The sequence below is a fragment of the Haemaphysalis longicornis genome, unplaced genomic scaffold, assembly GCF_048455015.1.
Source record: "Haemaphysalis longicornis isolate Haplotype H1 unplaced genomic scaffold, Haemaphysalis longicornis Haplotype H1 scaffold_17, whole genome shotgun sequence".
NCBI lineage: Eukaryota > Metazoa > Arthropoda > Arachnida > Ixodida > Ixodidae > Haemaphysalis > Haemaphysalis longicornis.
In genome coordinates, this window is record NW_027526276.1 from 9,740,162 (window position 1) to 9,762,704 (window position 22,543).

The following is a 22,543-nucleotide window of genomic DNA, read 5'->3' on the forward strand; positions in this document are numbered from 1 at the left end:
GAGTGTTTTGAATAATTCGAAGAAGCAAAAATAGAGCTTGTTATACAAAGTTGGAGGTTAAATAGAAATAACATTAAATGTGTATTGTTAAAGAAGCATGAATGAACAGGAAAATTCCCGGCAAAAGCATTTTACGCAACCAGCTATGCAGGCAGATAAATAAATCAGGTGCTGAACAATGTACAGAATTATGCAGCGTAACTTTCCGAACTCTGTGTTGTTTCCAACTATTCCGTAACTTTGATTTCGAGCTTTCAAACTGTGTGCTGTTTTCGTGTGAGGTGCTGATATTCGCGATTCTCGATAAGAATTTTGATAATGATTCCAATGACAGGCGTAAGCAGTTCCAGTCCTGAAACGCGAGTGGAAAAGGAAACAAGTTAGGATACGTTAAAACAGCATTTTAAAACGCTAGCTTTCTTATTGGGACCGGTGGTGTACAGTCAACAAAAGTAATGCATCTCCCCATAGACTGGTTGGTTGACCGAAAAGCTCTGATAAGATCTCTGAAGACCCGGCGCGTGTATGAAACCGGGCCTCTATTCATTCAAGACGGTTATATTTCAAAATCACGACAAACGGGTCTGGATATGGCAATGCGGGAATTTATCATAAAGAAGGTGTACAGCAGTGTACTTTTTTCCAATAACCGCGTATCAGTATACACATAGGTCACTTTCAGATGCGTCTTTGAAGATTTGACGATCGAGCGGACGTATTTTCACGGATCGTTGCACGCACTTTCAGCTTTGGCGCTTCTCCCAACTCTTTTAAGGAAAGAATGGTAATTTCATAGGCCGGCGGAATGACCTGGAAACAGACTCTGCGCGACACGGAAGCACTTTAGATTTCCGACTATCGCTTTGCGCCAGGGAACATAGAAGAGAGCATCGCGTTTTAACCATCTTTCTTTTTACAAGGGGGCATTGATTTTTTTTGCGAAAATACAGATTCCAACAAACGTCAAAAACGTTTAAACCGAATTATCAGATGAAGCTCCAGGTGTATACACGACGCAACCTCTTTCTTCCCGAACAACCAAAGAACTTGACGTGCAGTTCTTCTCTACTGCTCGGTGTCTATGATAGCATAACTGCATAATTTATTTTCTTACACTGTGGACGGAAGCATTCAAATTACTGCCCTTGTTACTATTGCAAGTTTAAGCTCTCAGTAACAGCCGGCTTCCTCCGGCTTAGACACAGAGGATAATCGTTCTCGTAATCCTGCTTCACACAACACAGGAAGAACAAGACGCAGCGAAAGAAGAAGATCGCTTTTCCCACCTTTCCGGAGCGCTTGAATTGCCTCCACACCAAACAAAAAGGTTTTAAGCCAAACAGACAGCGACCTGGATGCGAATATAAAGTGCCCTCATCATTTGTAAAATTGCACGGACAGCTTTGAAGCGTCTTGCACAGACGCTATCGATGCATTTCTCTCTCGTACACCGTGTGGCAATCAATCATTGCATGAAAACACGCCTCGGTGACCATAATCGCCATGGCAGGAGGCAATTCCGCAGGAACTGTTTAGAGACAATAGTCTTTCTTGGGGTTCTTACACCCGAAACATTTTTCCTGTTTCTGTCTGCCTGCCTGCACCGCACATCAGCCGGTTGGCTAAAGGTTACAGGAATTCTTGAACGAGAAATTCACATATGCAAAACCTTTCCAAACCACTACATTGGCTACCATATTTCATACTTGTCAAAACTGTTGAGCACGAAAATAAACATTTCATACATTTGAGACAAACCTATAAAGTGTACTGCCAGTTTTCGTTCAATTAAATATATATGCTCTTCCTATTCCAAATAGCAATAAAAATACGCGTTTGAAAACAATATTTCGACTCAGAAATACACAAAAAGCTTGCGCCCAGGCTAGGACCTAACGAAGCCCTTTCAATCCAACAGCAACGAAAGTTTCCAATACACAACGCGTGTCATTGCGACTTCAGCCACATTTAAGTGCCTTTATCAAGCTTACACAGTCTTTATCTCATAACAGCGAGCAAGCTGCGATACGAAGAGCAGTAGAGGTAAGTAGGAGCGAAAAGAGGGGCATTAGCGTGTCTGCACCGGCAGAAGACCATCGTCTCAATATATTGGCAAAAATGTGAGAATACGCACGGCCAATATTTTACAGAAGATATGATCTTGACGAACCCTTTATTAAGTGTTTGCGATTAGACAGACTTTTCAAGAAACCAACGCAAGAAACTCTGCAAGAGCTGATAAGCGATTTTTTGCGTGGGTTCAATTCTACGGCCTCTTTGCCTACCAAGGCTAATCAAACTTGTCCAAAGTTTTGTTGGCGGGCGGCTTTCCAGAAGGGTCCCCACTTGCCTGATACCCAATAGTGCGCGCACGGGCTTGAGGCTCAGCGGGATCAACGTCGTAGCTCGCAGATGTCATAAGTTCCTCCTCCTATTCACCGAGCAGGGGCACGGACAGTGGTAGATCGGTGCTACCCTGTTAAAGTTCTTCTGCATCGAGCTCCTTCCCAGCGTCAAGGGAGTACAGTTTTATCGTATCGATGACGGTCGTGTTTAGGACGGTCACGTTAGCGTCGGGTGTAGTCGTGGAGTGACGTCGGCTGCGCCCGGAGATCTTGGCGATGATCGCGGCGAGAAGAACGAGGATTATAACAGCGGAAAAAGCAAGCCCTTCATGACGCAGACATCGCGCCTCTGTGCTCGAGCCTTCTCCAGATACTCCTTATCAAGACACTTATTCTCGGTGACCATCTGGTCATAGCGTCGCTGAACACTTGCCATGGTGTCGTGAGCAGGCGGAACCGCCTCTTTCGCCGGGCTGGTGGAAACCATCGTCGTTGGTTTGGTGGGGAGATAACGCTTGCTTGGGTGGTGGTCCTACTACGCCGACCCTGTCACCGTCGTTGTTGTCGTCTTCTTCAGCTCGTGGATTCAATGCACGTGGGGTTATTGGTTAAGAAAGCGAGGTTTGAGAGGCTAATGGAGACGTTTCAATCCTAATGTTAAAACGAGTGCATAATAACACGCGATACTTGGAAAAGAAAACGTTCTGTTACACACGTTAGAAAAACATCAATGCAAACATTTTTGTACAGGGATATTTGTAGAATAAGGGAGTGGCTATCAGGATAAGCGCATGGCCTCAAAAACATACGCGTGAAGGGCTGCTGCCAAGCATCTGGGAAATAATCCCGTGATTGTGGCCTCAAACCACCGACACAGTGGCATGATAAGACTATGTGTATAAGTAGTTATATTGGAGCGGAATGCTAGCCTCGTCTGAAAAGGATAATCGTTGGAGATGCAAGAAAACTTTACCTATCTTTCAATATGCACAACAAAAGAGAGCACGAATAACGGTGGTAGGCAGCATTACGACCACTTTTGTTTAACTCAATAGGTAGCGTGGAGATATTCACACTGTATGGGGGTTGGACGTCGCGTTGCCTGTATTCAGAACTGACACTTTGGAAGTGCGGTGACACTGCCAATGTAGAATCAGTAGTCAGCCGCGCGGGACGCTCGATGAAACAAAGTGTTAGATCTTGAACCCATATTTTTAGGACTCATGTATCTATCCCCAAGCCATGAACACACTGCGACCCATACAGAAGCTGCCCTCCATCTACATCTTGTGGACACTAGGCCACGCCAACCTATCAAGGAACGAGGCGGCACACGCCGCAGCAAAAGAATTAACTATCAGGGCATTCCCAGAAGGCACAGAAGGCCAACCAGTATCCTTCAACGACCCCCCAATCCCACATCGTTGCACTGACATACCACTACCGAGGATATCGTCTCTTCTTCCCCTTGCCTCATCCAACTCTCAGCACAAACGACGCACGGCTTTGGCGATGACTAGACATCCAGACATGCCACAACAGAACAATTCTACACAACGTATCACAAACCCTGTACCTCTACCAATGTCCATCGTATAAAACCCCAACACCACATACCACATAGTAGGGGCTTTCCACTGCTATCCAAACCCTATCCCTTCCCCTTCCTTCTAGTAGTGGGAGTGCGACCTCACCAGCTGTCCGCTAGAGACGAACATTAACCTTGTGTCTTGGACAAGAACGGCTACCACGATTCGCGGCACTACTTACTAGGTAATCCCCTCACAACAGCATTTCCCACTCCAACATACGTTTCTTTCCCCGTCCTTTTCTTCCTGAAAGAAATGCCATGAACCGCCATTCGTAACCTTAAATTTTGTAATTGCTTCCATCCATCTCTCGATACACCTCTGCTACAAGACTGTTTTGCATTCGAAACTAAACAAAAACTTTGTTACCATACCATGAACTTTGTTCGTTGCCATGAACCCAAGTATAATCATATAAGAAGGTAAAACTGGGTCGAGGTAAGAAGTGGACCTACAGTAAACCAGGAAGAAGTTCCACCAATGTCCCATCCTTTTTTACAAGCATGTTTCTCTTTTCAGGTGATGTCACATACATCATCATAATCAGCACTTCTGCTCTAACGGGAGTATTTTGCAGATCGCTCACAGTTCCTTGGAGTATAGAGCGAAAGGAATTTGAGAAAATTCAGTGCCCTCCAACTATATAAAGCAGGATGACCAGTGAACCTGAGCGCAGTGTCAGGAGTGCACGAAACGAAACACGTTGCTTTGTAATTTGCAAATCAGAATACTTCTTCTCCCGTTACCAATCCTTCCTCCCCAATCTTCTGAACGCCGTACCCAATCTAAGCGAGATACACCCACTACACTAAGCGAACCCAATTTTCCCGCTGTCTTTGGGCGCTTTACTCTCGGGAATTGCCTCGCGAAGGTAATTTTGCTGGGGTTAACAACCCTATCTGTGCACTCAGGAACTGATTATTCCTATTTAGGTTGTTCAAGCAACTACAAACCGCATGCCACTCCCTCTTTTCCTTCGTCTCCCTCTTCCGGGCCCCAGGCACTCCTGGTGTTAATAAAGGACTTTTATTTACTTCTCGCCAGTCAGTTCAATGAAACTTGGTTGGGCTGGAGCTTTATTCCACCGGGAAGACATTGGGATTAGCGTTTCCCTTCCGCGTAATCGTAGACATTTTACTGTCTGCGTAACACACCAACCCAAACCGTCGACCTCGGAGTGGCCAGTGCTGGTCACATTGACTAGGGAGCGCCTACGTTTACATCTTTAGACAGCATGACGGGCATGTCACCCATGAGGACATTGAGCCGAGCTACGGGTACACGCCCCTCCCCCTGCCCCGCTTCGTCTACCCCGCCCATGGAGCATAAGCTGGCAATCGGTGCTCGTGAGTGTTTAGACCTGGAAGCCAAAGGCGAAAATATTGCTCCCGAAGCCCTTCAAGCTGAACAAGGAATTCTTGTCACGACGGCGTTCCAATAGGCAACTTCCTGTTCGTCCGGGAGGGATTCGCAGGTACCCGACGAGGTTAAACTTGAGGTGGCAACGGTGGTGGCTGCCCATTGTGCGGCGGCGGATTTCTATTGTTTTCGCACCCTTTCGCGCTTCTCTGCGCGCCGACAGTCCTTCAATATCCACTCTTTCCTCCGGCGGCAAAATACATGCGTCTGTCTCATTGCGATTTAATGGGGCAACTGCTGATAACGGCGCCAGCGTGATATTCGAGTGATTGCGTAATTTGTGAAAGATGCGTACATGTTGGCGAAGGTGAGCGGGAAAGCGATTATGAGTAAACCAGCTTCACCGAAAGGAAAACGGGAGCGCTATACATATAAAGGTTCTCTGCAAAAAGTCGAAGGAGTAGTTCATATTCGGCTACGCTTAGGGTGTTTTTATGTTTGGTTTAGGTTTTGTAAGGTTGATTATTTAGAGTGCTCACGCTGGAGCCCTGAAGAGGTACACCAGGCTGCGAGGTTAGATTTATTGATTTATTTATTTATTGTTTTTCTTTATTTATTTATTTGTTTATTTTAAATGCTGCCACTACACTCTAGAGACCAAAGAAGGTGGCCTACATGACTTTATAGGTACTATAACAGTAAAAATAATTCGGTAGGTAAACAACAGTGGTGTTCAAGCATTCTCTAGCTGATCGATATGAAAAATGCAGGTTTTCTTTACACAGCTAGGTGTTCAATGATGAAAATAAAATGAAAGTGCATGACTCATGTTTTAACACAAGTATGATATAGCAGCACAAAAATGTTTTCGCATGTGTGAGTGGAGTGTTCTGAATAAATCCAAGAAGCAAAGATCGAGCAGGCGTGCTGAGCTAGTTATACGAAGTTGGATGTTAAATAGGGATAAAATTAAATACGTACTGTTAAAGAAGCATTAATAAACAGTCAAATACCTTGCAAAAGCATATTGTGCAGATCAGGGGCTGTACAGTTCGCAGAATGATGCAGCGTAACTTTCCGAACTATGCGTTGTGTCCAACTCTTCCGTAACTTTGATTTCGAGCTTTCCAACTGCTTGGTGCTTTCGTGTTAGTCACTGAAATTCGCGATTCTCGATAAGAATTCGGGTAATGATTCCAATGACAGGCTTTGGCGGTTACACTCCTGAAAAGCGAGCGGGAAATGAAACAAGTCAGGATACGTTGACACAGCATTTTCAAACGCATGCTTTTTTCGGGAAACCGCTGACGTCTTCTCCACAAAACTAATGCATTTCCCCATAGAGCGGTTGGTCGACCGAAGAGCTCTGATAAAATCTTTGAAGACCCGGCGCGGCCTATAAAACCGGGCTTCCATTCTTTCAAGACGGTTACTTGAAAATCGAGGGTAATGGTTCTGGATAAGACAATGCAGGAATCGGTCATAAAGAGGAGTACAGCAGTGTAGTTTTTTCCCATAAACCACGTATCAGTATACAATTAGATCGTTCGCACATGCGTTTGCACATGCGTCTTTTAACATTTGACCATAGATTGGACGTACTTTCAGGGAACGTTGCACGCACTCTTAGCTTTCGTGCTTACCGCGCTTTCGCGCTTTTTTTTAGTGTAGTAGTTCCTATTGTTCATGTGGTTGATTTATTGAACTGTGTTGCCAAGAACTGATTTTATCTGTGTATAATTTAGTCCCCCCCTATGTAATGCCCACGGGCCCTTAGGGTATGTATATGTATGTATGTATCTCAGATTTTTAAAGAAGTTATGGTAAATTTATAGGTAGGGGGAATGACCTGAAAAAAGACTGCCCGATAGGGACGCCCTTCTAGCTTTCGCGCTTCCCTAAACTTTTTTTAGGAAGGGGTGGTAGGTAGGGGGAATGGCCTCAAATATGACTCTTCCAATAGGGATGCACTTTTACTTTAGCGCTTGTTTTAACTTTTGGGGGGGAAGGGATGGCAATTTTACAGCTTGGGGGAATGAGACGAAAACAGACTGCCCGATTATGACGCACTTTTAGCTTTCCCGCTTTACCTTTGCCGAAGTGGTCAGCATTGCGACCACTTCGCTTTTATCCGAAAATTACCGTGGGTAAATTTAGAATGCAGGCTGGCGGAAGTAACGTCGCAATGCCTAGACTCACAATCAGCACTTTAGAAGTGCGCTAGCGCTGGCGATGTGGATTCAATAGTCAGCCTAGAATGAAGCACGATGTAAAAAGTGTGTTACTACATGAACACATAATTTAGAGAGGTCCTGGGGAGCCAGACGGATAGAGTAAACTTATTTGTCGTTTTCTAGAAAAAAGTCTTAAGGGTGGCATCCTCATCCCAGTTGTTGATTGGCACGGGCTATGTCTTCTGCCCTATGCACCAACTTGGACTGCACGTCTAGAGAAAAGTTGGCCAGAGCGCTCTTTGAATGCTCGTAAGTGTAGAATTGGGCCTGTCAAGTCCGGTTTTGTGTACAGCCACCGACCATAAGCAAAAGCAAAAGTGTCCCGGATCCCACACAAAAGCAGTGCGAAGTATGACGCATGCTGGGTCTTTTTAGTGGTGTCTCCTCGGTGGTGGTAAGTGTCATTTTTGCGGCGCGGAGTATTTTCTCGTGGCTCTTGGGTAGTTGCTTTGGCGGTGGCGTGTGCATCTTTTTTTGCGGCCCATAGTGCACGGTAATCTCTTTATCTCTTCATATGACACTAGAGGAAGCGGGCGCAGATATTCGTCTTCGGGTACTCGGTCGATCAACATCGAGCAGTGAATTTGGCCATCTCGTTCTCTGAGACTCCAATGTGCGTAGGCGCCCAAATTATGTCGATGGGTCTCGCAAGTAGCTACTGATGCAGTATTTTATGTGTAGTATTATGCGTCATTGTACAGGAAAAGTTGCGACAAGGCTGTTGAGAGGCGGTAGTTACGGTCTCAAATTTTGTTTGGGTAAGCGCCAAGGCTACGGCCGCCTCTTTAGATAGTAGGGGTTAGTTCGGTATAGCAATACGCTGGTGGCCGTGCTCTTGGCCTGTAATAATTGTCGCTAGTGAGGCCCACCCTCCATGACAGAGGGCCGCGTCCGTGTATGTCATAATAGGGTGACTACCATAGTATTTTAAAAAAGCACGGGCTGTTGCTTCTCTGCTGTCGGCGTGATGCACTGGGTGATGCACGAAGAAGCGCTCGAGGCTCACAACTACGTTACTAGCGTCTGGGTGAAAGAGCCGTGGGTGAAGCAAGCCGGTAGGGACGCGGTGATCTCTTTGACCGCGCGGTTATTTTTACATCCAGCATTTACCTCTTGCTTCTTTACCTTTCTTGTTCAGGTCACTCATTCACCAAGCCTGACAATTCCCCCTTTCAAGGCGTGGATTTACGCGAAACTTGACGGCGAGATGGTTGCGGCGCACTGTCTGTGCATTGCGGGCAACGGAGAAGCCTGTTGGCACACTGCGGCGTTGATGTTTCACATCGAGTACGGCATGGGCATACGTGCGGAGCATTCATTCACGGACAGAGAGAACAGCGGGCTACCGTGGCACATAAAGAAGCTCCAAGTAAGGCCTGTCGCTGAGATGTACTTTGCGTCGACAGCAATGAAAAAACGTTGACTACACGACCTCGGCCCTTCAAGTTGGCCCAAATACGACCCCGGACTCCAGCGGCACCGAGGACACCAGAGCCAGCCTTGCCTAAACAAGAGAAGGACGCGTTTCTCGAAAAGTTGATTTCGTCGGGATTGCGACCTGCAGCAGCCAGCAACAACACGAAGTTCAGCGAGCTGTACATGCCCGCGATTCGTGCGGGTACTGGTGGCGACCAACGCCTTGTCTATGATAGCAAAACTGCAGACATGAGTCTTCCTTTACTCGTCGACCACTGCACCAAGATCTTTGCTGCGCTGGAGATCAGTGAGCAGGCCTGCCAGGCCATCGAAAAGAGGACAAGGAAGCAGGCATTGAGTGTCAACTCGTTTGCTTACAGGGCTGGCAGGATTACAGCATCCACCTTGTCCGACGTGTGTCATACGAGTCTGAGCGCTCCGTCACTCAGTCTAGTGAAGCGCATTTGTGCCCCGCAGGGCATTAATGTTGTGGCTCTAAGAAAGTTGCCGGTGATGAGCATTGCAATGCGCGGTTCAAAGAAACAGGGCTGTTTGTGTCGCAAGAGAACGTGTTTCTGGCTGCGACGCCAGATATGCTCGTCGAGTGTGATTACTGCGGCGCTGGTGTGGTGGAAGTGATGTGCCCCTGGAAAGCCAGACGTGGTCACCTGACTGATCTGCTAGCCGACCAGAACAGCTGCGTCTTGATAAATGAGGTGTCGCTGGAGCTAAAGGTGACCAACGATATTTCTATCAGGTCCAAACTCAGACGTTTGTGTACGGAATGAAGTAAGCAGATTTTGTACTCCGGAATGAGCGGGAGATTAACATCCAGAGGATCAAACAAGACTGCAATTGTATTTTGCCGCTTGTGGACACCGCAAGAACATTTTTTTCAGAACGTTTTGTTGGCAGAGCTAGTAGCTCGACGGCTCACTGAAAATCCCAGGAACACTTTGATTGAAAAACAAGCTGCCGCGCAAGTTTCAGAAGGCCCTTCAACTGCAAGTGGAAGTTAGCCTCAGCTGAAGCAAGCAAGCAGCTGTTTGGAGTCGATTCGCCCGTGCAGGATGTGGTGCATCACACGTCTGATACTTTCTGTGTGTGTAAACGGCCCCAAGAGGGAAACATGATCGCCTGTGATGGTGCCAACTGTGAGACCAAGTGGTTTCACTTCACATGCATTGGACTACAAAGGGCACCCCAAACGCGGCAGATTCCGCAACCAATTGTAAATTTGGGCTGTTTGGTACATTTTAAAAGACAGCAGAAACAGGATGATGCAAGATACTGCACATCCTGTTGGCCTTTTTCCGTCCATTGCGCTGTTTTTCTCGCTTTTGTTCCAAGCAAAGCACTAGGAAAATAAACAGCGCGGAAAAGAAAAATATTTTTATTCATTGGCTAATCAGCAACATAGCCTTACACATGGTGAAAACGAAACACAGTTCAAGTTCATACAATCTTGTGACAAGGAGCCAATTCAGACAACATGACGGGAAGCAAAAAATCATGCACCGCTCAATCTAATCATGACAATGCTTGAATGTGATGCTTTCTACGATGCATTTTTTGTGTGGCCAGTCCCACACTGCGAGTGTGTGCAACTCTGGAGGTACGCACCATGTCTAGCATGCCCACAGCCACTCTTGGGTGGGCCTAATGTTATGGTTTGGGGCGTACGGTGTGAATCGGTGCCAGCTGCTTGGCGTTCGGTTCGACCATGTCGAAGTGGAGCAATCGGATAGCTGCCGGCTTTATAAGGCGAGGGACCCAGGTACGGTTAAAGCCAGGGGAAGGGTTTTCGGGGTTGAGCACCCTAGTGGCTCCAGCTGTTGGCATCTCCTGTCATCTGGGTACTAAAACACCGGGACACTCGTTTTCCAACGCCTCGCGCTACTTCTTAGCATACTTCTTAGCTTTCTGCGGCGTGTGATATAAAGACAACTTACGGCCAGCCTGTCTCTCATTTTTTTGCTTAAATCCGGTTCAATGCAAGACAGGGCGCCTCTGCAAGTGCGATTGCTCTTGCCTCCGGCGCTCAGTCAGCGTGCGCCATGTGCCAAGAGAGAGAGAGAGAGAGAGAGACTTACAATTTTTGAAGACACTTTACGCTTCTACACTGCATGTTTTACCCCTCTCCAAGTTTCACGTTAGTGAAGATGGCCAGGAATTTTTTTCTTCTTTCACTTCACCCATGATCATTCATCATCGTCAGAGAAAGTTGGCTTTCCTGCAGGGCACATTGGCGTACAACAGTATCAGTGAGGGCACTGAAGCTTCGCTTTAAAAAGCTCACACAGTGAAATGTTCCAAGTTCAACCAGAAAACCAGTTGGATGAGGCAATTTACGTCATGTGCTCCCACAATCAGCTTCATGTTGCGTAGGCGCAGATACGATCGAAGAAAGACCTGCCGTAGTGGCTAAGGCGTTGTGCTGCTGAACCCATGGACGCGGGCTCAACTCTTGGCCGCGGTGGCTGCTTTGCTGATCGAGATAACAAGAGAAACACCCTAGTGTTCGAGATTTCGGCGCACGTTAAAGATACCCAGGCGGTCAAAATTAATCCGAAGCCTTCCACTGTGTCGCGCCTCATCGCCTGTTAGCTTTGGCACGTTAAATCTCATAATCAATGTTCCAGAAAAGGCTTTACAAAATCTAGCCAATAAAAAAATTACACCATCTTCCCGTAGGGAAAGCCTGAGTAGTATGCGAAGAAGCCATGGGGTCGACAGAAGTTCCAATTAGTTTTCACTTCGTCGTTTCCGATGCCGTTCAGCTTCGCGTGCCTTCGTCGTATCAGTACCTTCTTGACGTAGTTTGAATGAGTGAAGGACATAAGGCGCGTTCGTAGCACATGCTCCAGTCTCGCTTGTAGCGCAGTGGGAAGAGCACCACGTACCTCCCGTTGCGGCCTGAGATTCTTGGGATCGAAACTGGGCGCCGCCTAAGTATTTCTTTTTATAGTGGATTGCGCTGACGTTAGCCCAAACGCTGACAGTGCTGACGAGACGCACATATGCAGTGGAGTGCGGACGGCGGACAACGACAACGAGGGAGGGAGGGACACAGCCCCAAGCATGAGATTCCTCGCACCTAAAAAGTCTTTCACGGCCACTAAAAAAGCTAATCCATTGGCACAACTGAATTGCAGATGTTCGTTATTCCACAGCACACCCTGACAATGTTGTCAATTTCTAACCATACCTTGTTTCTAACCATACTTGTTTCTAACCATACCTATGACTCGCTATACAGGCATGCGGACATTCGCTATTCCTCTTGTCCGCTCCGTCTCAAAGCTTGAGAATTGTCGCTTGCCTCTGGTAAAATTAGGCACCGCCAGTATGGCGCAACACATGCCGACACTCTCTTCCATCAAAATACCTCTTTTAGCAAGCACAACGTCACCTTTATCTAGAAGCCTGAGGACACCACACACTTCTGTAATGAACTTGTCACTAGCACGTCCCAAAGGCCTGTGTATTTTATACGACCGACGGTCATTTCTTTCTTTTTTGTACGCAGCGCGCTCGGTGTTAGAAATCGCCTTTGACCCGTAGACTTTTTACGACACGTTCCTCCTGAGACAGCCAGCTCAAAAACCATTCATAGTCCGGCAATCGCAGGTCACTGATAAAATTGCTGTTTTCAAGCCAAATGACAGCAACCCTGACAACGAACGAGATAATGCATACAAATATATATAGCTGCAAGGGTAGCAAGAAGTGTCGTATCATTCGTGCGTGCATGAGCCCCGTCTATGTTCGAGCGATTCCGATAGCACTCCCCGTACACCGCCAACCCTCGCCGTCGCGCATTTTCCGGTCGCTGCAGTATGGCAGCTCCGGCAGCAGCCGGATGACACAGAAAGGTCCGGAAATGAAAAAAAACTTGCTTTCGCTCGTGACCCCGTGCGTTTTTATCTTCTAATTGTTGCGCGTTCCAAAAACACCTGTTGAGAGGATACCACATCCGGTGTGGACTCGCTTAACAGAGTGCTGGCATGAGCCACACCTACGCAGCCTACCTTCTGTAAAGGGTAGATCGGCGGAGCTAGACCACCAGAAGCTGACTTCGGGTCAAGCCTGGAAATTGCCTTGGTCGTTCCTTTCTTCGGATTTGTGTGACCAGGCCGTGCACTTCGCTTATTTGGTACGTTTCAGCATTTTTGGGGGCTAAATTTTATTGCGGTAGAGTAAGCGAGCACCATGTTTAATGCTAATGGATTGCTGGTACACTAGTTGAATGGTACACTCAATGTATGTGGGCTTTTAGGCGCCGAAATTGCAACTCAGCAAAAAGAAATACCGTACTTGACGGTAACCGATTCATCTAGAGCACCGGCACGGGGGGTAGTTTTGAGGCTTTGGTTTATCACAAATTATTCTTAGTGAGGTCCTTGTATAGAGGTCATCTATATATTGTGATTGTCTTAATTGTTGTCGGCTTAGAATCGCCCAAACACCTCAATGCGGTCCTAATTTCACGCTACGAACTGTGGCAGTGTGCTTCGTTAAGACGCGGTCTGTAATGTAACAACGTCATTGGTAATTAGGCGTTACAGTCTCAAAACTGGCGTACTCTTGTAAACGAAGCGCTCAGACAAACACAGATTATTAGCCTACCGACCCATCCCTTATGCATGGAAGTTGCAGTAGGATTGCTTTTCATTGGCCTTTTTCTCTCAGTTGTGCCAAAAGAACACTCAGCGGAAGCCCAGCTTGAACAATGATATCCGTTGTTTAGTTGTTTCGCTAAAATGTAGCAAACCCAAACAGCTGCACGCACGTAGACAATAATATTTCAGTGGGAGTTACACAAGAAGAGCTGCCGGTTTATAGTTAGCTATGGCGAGGAAGCTTGAGAAAATTTTTAAAAGGAATGTCTTTCTTGGGCTACTGAAAGGCGAAAATTTCAGTCTGGCTGTATAGCCCTCGACTCATATTTCCAGCCATACGTTGAAACAATTCGAACCACAAACACTGCTGGCCTGAGTCACACATGTTCCTATCATATGGCGCAACGCTAAACTCCGACACGATTGAGGCAAAAAGTAGGGGATTAACCGATGGTCCCCCCGTTGTTTCAGTTATAAATGTACATTGTTTTGATTTCGCGATAGCAGGTGAACAAATACCTCGTTAAGAACGTCCAGAAAGGCTACAGCTTGTGCGCCAAGCACAAACAAGACATCAGCGTCAGCGCGGACTGATCCGAAACAACAGATAAACAAAGATGCGCTCTTTCCGGGAAGGTGATGCGCGAGCAGTGCGAACGCGAGATAATTTATTTGAACTTAACAAATCTCCATTCAGTTAGTCACGAGAGCGGTAAGTGGGGAGGGGAATGGGTGAAAGAGGGTTCGAAGTTTGGAGAAAAAAAATACGTAGCCCAGAGGGCACATGGCTATCGTCTTGCGACATTTGTAGGCAAACAAGTAGCTACGCGGCCAAATTTTCTATAATTGTGACATCACCAAATGTTCTGAAGCAATTTGCGAAGAGGTGATGTCGCGACTTGGCCGCCGCTGTAATCAATATAAACATAAAGAGCATAAGTGTGTGTGGTCTCACAGCATATGTAACCGGGTCTTCACAGTAGCAAGGCGACGTGCTACCACTGCACTGTAACAGCAGCCATTTTTTGTCCAAATTTCATACAACGAGCAGTACACCAAGCATTCTCCCCGTCGTTGTTGATTTTTCTTTGGTCCGGATTCCCATTTCGGGGATTGGCCTGGAATAGGGAGCGTTGACAGGCTAATGAGCCCGCTTCACAACACTACGAATTAGAAATGTGAAAGTTCAAAATAGTGCATGCCGCGTGGCAGCTTAACCTGAAGGCACGTGAGTATACGTGCGCCTCAACCCCGCATATTCTTCCTTCTAGGCAAGTTCTGGTGAGTGGCAATCTGCTTGGTGATGTGATTCATGCCGAAAGACAGAGAAATGAAAAGAAAACAGGAAGAAGGAATACGGTGCATGAATAAGTAGTTAATATCTATCGCAAAGTAAGCAGGTCCTAGTGCCCCGAATATTTTTTTTTGTCCCAGGCCCTTGTGTAGCGGAGTATCAACTGGTTGTTGAAATGTGGTGATAAGAAGCGGTCGCGGCAGGCGCTGCTCCAGTGCCGCTCATGAAGGAAGGCCTGTTGGACCCGGTGGCCAAGATACTCACGCTATCCGCCACACAGAAAACGTGAATTTGGAATACCAAATACCGAGTGAGTAATAAAAACGAGAATGAGAAGAAGCATTGAGACACCAGGTTACAAGCACGGTGCACTGATCAGCAGTAACGAGCTGGTATCCATATTGTCACGTAGCCAAGGACGAAGCAGTTGTTTGGAAAAGAAACAAGTTTATTGGAGCGAACTTGTGCTCCCCTAACAACTGAAAAGAATACAGAGGCGGCGAAGCAGTGGTCAACAAAGTGACGTGCGTGCGTCGGCGAGCGTCGCAGAATCGAATGCTCCGGCGTCCGCACTGCAGGCTTTTTATCTTTCGGCGCGCATGGTTCTCGAAACGTCGATTCGCATCGAGAACATAGTAGATCCAAGAAGATTATTCTGGGCTGTTCACGAAAGATCGGAATGCTCTCCCTATCACAACAGATAACACATGCGGCACAGAAAGAAAGAATGGAACACGCGCTTCCCTTGGCGCAGAGATAACGCAGACCGGCGCAGCCGGGCGGTAAAAGCAAAACACAAATAAACAAACCCAATGTATGGTTCGCGGCATTACCCCCCCTCTAAGAGTGCATCGACCCGATGCTAACATAAGCGACAGTCCGAACCAATGAAAATAAAAGTTTGTCATCGTCCGTAGAAAGGTTTTAGGCGAACCACGTGGACGACTTCAGGCCGCCTGCGTTGTCGTGATGTGCCGGAGTCACCATCAGGGATCACTTCGTAGGTAAGTTGGCCAACACGTCGTAGAATCTGGTAGGGTCCGAAATAGCGTCGCAGGAGCTTCTCACTGAGTCCGCGTCGTCGGATGGGAGTCCAAACCCACACACGATCCCCTGGTTGGTACTCGGCGTCTCGGCGTCGGAGGTTGTAGCGGTCCGCATCCACCAGCTGCTGGTCCGTTATACGAACTCGAGCGAGCTGGCGGGCCTCCTCCGCACGTTGAAGATATTCGTGGACGTCGGCGTTGAGATCGTCGTCTTCTACGTGCGGAAGCATGGCGTCGAGCATCGTAGTCGGCTTTCTACCGTAGACAAGCTCGAACGGCGTCAGCTGCGTCGTCTCCTGGATAGCCGTGTTGTACGCAAACGTGACATACGGGAGCACTTCGTCCCAAGTCTTATGTTCAACGTCAACGTACATTGACAGCATATCTGCGATTGTCTTGTTCAGACGTTCTGTTAGTCCGTTCGTTTGGGGGTGGTACGCCGTCGTTCTTCGGTGATCCGTGTTGCTGTAGCGTAATACTCCTTGCATCAGCTCCGCAGTAAATGCCGTTCCGCGGTCTGTGATTAGGACTTCCGGGGCTCCATGTCGCAGCACAACTTGGCTTATAAAGAACTTCGCCACTTCTTGTGCAGTCCCCCTCGGAAGAGCGGCGGTCTCTGCGTAGCGCGTCATGTAGTCTGTCGCTACGACAATCCACTTGTTCTGTGATCGTGACGTAGGGAACGGGCCTAAAAGGTCCATTCCAATCTGTTGAAATGGTCTCGATGGGACGGCGATCGGTTGCAGAAGTCCGGCGGGTCTTGTCGGCGGCGTTTTTCGTCGCTGGCAGTCACGGCAGCTCCGGACGTAGTGGGTGACGTCAGAGGTAAGGCCGGGCCAGTAGTACCTCGCCTTGATTTTTCCAATAGTGCGGGCTGTGCCGAGATGTCCGGAAGACGGGTCGTCGTGGCACGCTTCCAAAATTTCGTCACGAAGGTCCGCGGGGATGACGAGAAGGTAATTCGCTCTTGTTCCGGGGCTGAAATTCTTCTTCACGAGGACGGAGTTTCTCAGGCGGAATGCTGGTAAGCTGCGCTTGAAGGCCCTAGGAACGGCAACGTTGCATCCCTCGAGGTACTCGATTATGACGCGTAAGTCGGGGTCGGCACGCTGCTGGGCGGCTAGGTCGCTCTCCGTCACGATCCCGAAGAACGCGCTGTCTTCATCAGAGTCTTGTGGTGGTGGGTCGACGGGGGCGCGGGACAGGCAGTCGGCGTCGGAGTGTTTCCTGCCGGATTTATAAACGACTGTAACGTCGAACTCCTGCAGGCGCAAGCTCCACCGCCCAAGACGGCCAGAGGGGTCCTTCAAATTGGCGAGCCAACACAGCGCATGGTGGTCTGTTACAACCTTGAATGGCCTTCCATACACGTATGGGCGAAATTTTGAAATCGCCCATATAATAGCCAGGCACTCTTTCTCAGAGGCAGAATAGTTTTTCTCCTCCTTCGACAGACCACGGCTGGCATAGGCGATTACCCTTTCGCAGCCGCTTTGCTTTTGGACAAGGACGGCACCCAAGCCTATATCACTGGCGTCCGTGTGCATTTCCGTTTCGGCATTTTCGTCGAAATGAGCGAGCACGGGCGGGCTTTGCAGGCGTTTTTGCAGCTCGCAGAATGCTTTTTCTTGGTCGTTTTCCCAGCTGAAAGGGGTGCTGTCTTTCGTCAAGCGCGTGAGTGGCTCTGCAATGCGTGCGAAGTTTGCGACGAAGCGCCGGTAGTATGCGCACAGCCCGAGAAATCTTCGCACGCCCTTCTTGTCTTTCGGCCTAGGGAAGTTCGCGATAGCTGAAGTTTTTGCCGGGTCAGGTAGGACTCCCCCGGCGTTGACGACGTGGCCCAAGAACTTGAGTTCCTCGTATGCAAAACGGCCGGCACTTTTCAGGCTTCAGCGTCAACCCCGACGTACGAATGGCCTCGAGTACAGACTCCAACCTTGCAAGGTGTTCGTCGAAAGTCCGGGCGAATACCACTACGTCGTCGAGGTATACGAGGCAGGTGTGCCACTTAAGGCCAGCTAGCACAGTGTCCATGACTCTTTGAAACGCCGCTGGTGCTGTGCACAGCCCAAACGGCATCACCTTGAACTCGTATAGGCCGTCTGGGGTTATAAATGCAGTCTTCTCTCGGTCTCTCTCGTCCACTTCAATTTGCCAGTAGCCGGTCTTCAGGTCCATCGATGAAAAGCACTTCGCGTGGCAGAGGTGGTCGAGGGCGTCGTCGATTCGGGGGAGGGGGTACACGTCCTTTTTCGTGATTTTGTTCAGTCGCCGGTAGTCAACACAAAACCTTAATGTGCCGTCTTTTTTCTTTACGAGTACCACGGGCGCAGCCCAGGGGCTTTTCGATGGCTGTATAATGTCGTCGCTGAGCATGTCGTCGACTTGAGTCCGGATGGCTTCCCGTTCGTGTGAAGAGACGCGGTACGGTGACTGTCGGGTAGGTCGGGCTCCATCTTCGGTTATTATTCGGTGCTTCGCTATAGGGGTCTGACGTAGTTTTGTGCTCGACGAAAAACATTCGCTATAGCGACGTAGCAAAGCCAATAATTTGTTCCGTTGTTCTTGCGGTAGCGCCGGATTCACGTGGAAGGGCTGCGGGAGCTTGAATGTTTCTACGGGTGTGCGTTCAAAGTCGGCGACTGCGATCACATCACTTGCTTCTTGTGTTTCTTCGAGGAACGCAATTGCAGCTCCCTTGTTTAAATGCTGGTACTCTTCGGTGAAATTAGTGACCAAAACGTGAGATTGGCGTTGCTTAAAGTGCGCAATGCCTCTTGCGACGGAGACACCGCGGTCGAGAAGCAACCTTCGATCACTTTCTACGATAGCGTCGATTTCAGAAGCAGCATCCTCACAGTAGACGGCGATCATCAAGCTTGCGCGGGGTGGCAGGGTGATGTGATCGTCGGCGATCCTGACAGCAGCACGGTGATCGGGGTTCGGCTGCGGCGTCGTGGAGTGATTGGAGGAAAATGTTATCGACTTGGTCTGCAGATCAATTATTGCGCCGTTGTCCGTCAAAAAGTCCATTCCGAGAATCACGTCGCGGGAGCAGTTAGGCAGAACGACGAACGCCGCAGGGTACGTTGTGCCGTCTATGGTGACGCGCGATGTGCACGTTCCACTTGGCGTCACGAGGTGGCCTCCTGCTGTGCGTATGTGCGGACCGTCCCATCTGGTCATAACTTTCTTCAGTTTAGACGCAAATGGTCCGCTCATTACCGAATAGTCAGCTCCCGTGTCTACGAGGGCGACTACGTCAAAGCCGTCGATGGACACCTTGACGTCAGATGCAGTCGTCCTCGAGTTCCGGGTTCGTCGGGGCGTCGTATCTCTGCTTGTACGTGTTGATGGTCGGGCACTGTGCATCGTCGTTGTCGTCGTCTTCTCAACGGACGTCTCGGTCAGGTCGGGTACGCGTCGCGCCGTGTAGCTGTCGTCGTGTTCGGGAGTCTCGACAGGGTTAGGTCGGGTCGTCGGGATGAGGGCATGTCGTGAATCACTGTCTTCAGCGCGTCCTTGCGTCGTTGGAGGGTTTCTAGTTTTTCGCTGTAGAGCAACTTCACCTCCAGAAGTTGCCGCCTTTAGTTTCCCCCGCGTGGGCTGGGGGACCTTCCACGGGCGAAGTCAGCGTTGCTACGGCGGTTCGGCGATTGGTAGGGGTAGGGCGACGGCGAACGGTTGAAACGCCCTGGGCCACGGCTGGTTTCAGATAGATACTCGTCGATCTCACGTGGTCGTTGGCCAGGGAGAGGGCGAGGTGCGTCGACGGAGAAACCACGCAGTCCGAGTCTTTTGTATGGGCAGCGACGGTAAATGTGGTCGGCCTCTCCGCAGTGGTAGCACAGAGGACGGTTATCGGGAGTTCGCCATACGTCCGTCTTCCTCGGCGTCTGGTTTCGGGCTACCGGGGGTCGGGCGGGTGACAGTGGGCGGCGGTGCGGCGGGGCCTCTTGACGGCGTGTTGGAGCAGGGCGGGGTCGACGAACAGCCGCGGAGTATGTCATAGCTTGTGGCTCTCGGGGTATCTCGGATGGCGTAGAAGTTCCCAACGCTTGTTGCACTTCTTCTCTAATCACGTCGGTGAGGGAAGCGACTTGGGGCTGCGGCGGCGTTGGGAGAAGTTTCCGCAGCTCCTCTCTCACTATTGCGCGGATAGTCTCGCGTAGGCTGTCGGCCGGGATCCGCGTGCTGCCAAGGTCGTTCGCATTGGCCGCGCCAACAAAGTTGCGGTCATACTGCTTAGCACGCATTTCGAGGGCTTTCTCAATGGTGCTGGCTTCGGTCACGAATTCGGCGACGGTTTTGGGCGGATTTCGGACAAGTCCAGCAAACAGTTCCTCCTTCACTCCGCGCATTAAGAAGCGCAACTTCTTTTCTTCCGTCATTTCGGGGTCCGCGCGGCGAAATAGCTGCTTCATCTCCTCAACGAAGATCACGACACCTTCGTTGGGGTGTTGCGTGCGCGTTTCCAACAAAAGGGCGGCTCTTTCTTTTCGCACGACGGTAGTGAAGGTCTTAATGAACTCGCTTTTGAACTGAGCCCAGTTTGTCAAGGAGCTCTCGTGGTTCTCGAACCAAGTGCGAGCCGAATCTTCCAAGTAAAAGAAAACGTGCCGGAACGTTTCTGCGTCGTCCCACCTGTTGAATTTCCGGACGCGCTCCAGTTTCTCCAACCATTCTTCTGGGTCTTCTGCGGGGGCTCCTCGGAATGATGGCGGTTCCCGTGGCTGCTGCAGAACGACAGGAGGGTTGGCTTGGTTGAGCATGGTGCTGGTTGCGACGTTTTTCTTCTTCGTCTTCTCCGGTAGTAGACCGAACTCGGGTGGTAAATCTTGCACGCGGAGGCTGGCTCTTGTTGGACTGGCTTGGCGGCTTCCAGAGGTTGTAGTGGGCATGAAGGGTGCGTACCCAGCACCTCCACCAGATGTCACGTAGCCAAGGACGAAGCAGTTGTTTGGAAAAGAAACAAGTTTATTGGAGCGAACTTGTGCTCCCCTAACAACTGAAAAGAATACAGAGGCGGCGAAGCAGTGGTCAACAAAGTGACGTGCGTGCGTCGGCGAGCGTCGCAGAATCGAATGCTCCGGCGTCCGCACTGCAGGCTTTTTATCTTTCGGCGCGCATGGTTCTCGAAACGTCGATTCGCATCGAGAACATAGTAGATCCAAGAAGATTATTCTGGGCTGTTCACGAAAGATCGGAATGCTCTCCCTATCACAACAGATAACACATGCGGCACAGAAAGAAAGAATGGAACACGCGCTTCCCTTGGCGCAGAGATAACGCAGACCGGCGCAGCCGGGCGGTAAAAGCAAAACACAAATAAACAAACCCAATGTATGGTTCGCGGCAATATGTCCGAGGGACATCATAAAGATTCGCTGTCCAGCCATCTGCGTAGCGTGAATAGGGGCAACCTATTTTGTACTTATTTCACTGTGTATCCAAGGTACCACAGTAACAAGCACCCCGGTACAATGCGGCAGTTCTGTCAATCCATCCCGTGAGCGCCGCAGCAAAGCACGTCGTCGTGAACGGAAGAGCAAAATCACGCGCAGGTGTACTGTGCTGTTCACGACAACATGGACCCATCATCTTGCAGCTTCGCTACGAAGTTCATATGGTGGTCAGCTGTCCTGTTACATTCTGCATCCCGCAACACTGCATTGAATATTAATTACTTAAGGAATAATCTAGGACTGCGCAATTTGTTGCGATTGATACCACCAGTCTACGGCGTTGCCTCTAGCGTATAGCTTCGGCACGAAATAGCCAAATGCGAATAGCGGATTTTTGTACTGCCCGGTTATTTTTTTCTCTGTTCTGCAGAAGCACATAAAATTCCGGTGTGTGGGGGTGCTTTAACCACTGTCGGCGAAATAACTGTGCTGTTGCTCTGTTCGGGTGATGCGGGCATGTCCATTCGAAGTCGTTGATGAAATTTCTCATTGTAGAATAACTGGGACCGCATTTAATTATGCAGCGGTTGCGACATATATGCGGCCACACCAATGATTAATTCCCGGCAAGCTCTTTCACAGTCCTTGCTGTTCAATCAGCCAGAACAACCCGATCACTCTGAAGATGTTCCTGAAAATGCAATCGCTGCGATAAAAAAACTATAACGTTCTCAAGTATCATGACCATTTGTTCTTCAAATGCCTGGGTAGACTGCAATTACCGAAAACTTTCACGGAGTAAATTGAAGCATTTTTGAACTTTCTGCTTGCTATTAGCATAAAGAACACGCGTGCATTTCTCGCCCTTCCGCTTGAAACAAAATGTGTCGATCGAAAGTTACACAGTCACCGGTGGCTGTGGCATAAACGCGTAAGGTGACGCTGATATGAGAACAAAGCCTGCAATAACTATCACTTCGCATGCCAGCCGCCCATAAATTTTGTATCATTACACCCACTTTAACAATCGCAAGCCGGCGGTTAAGTTATGCACGCGATTTCTTTACCGCGACCATCGCCCTGAGAGGACTTCAGTTGGGCGTACTGCATACACTGCGATTAGTACCTCCACTCCCCCTGTATGTCAACGACATCATAAAAAGCGATGGGTTACGTGGATTTTGCAAGGCGCTTGTGAAATGCAATTTGTAAGTGGCGTGCTTCTAGGGCGTA

General features: G+C 49.0%; 1 protein-coding gene across 1 annotated transcript in view; it reads left to right on the top strand.

Annotated features, from left to right (window-relative positions):
• The first annotated feature begins 12,987 nt into the window (after positions 1–12,987).
• LOC144166419 (sulfotransferase ssu-1-like) overlaps positions 12,988–22,543 on the top strand; it is a 28,532-nt gene continuing 18,976 nt past the window's right edge. The window contains exon 1 of the mRNA XM_077695945.1: positions 12,988–13,099. The gene's annotated coding sequence lies outside the window, so the exon portion shown is untranslated. The remainder of the gene's footprint in view (positions 13,100–22,543) is intronic.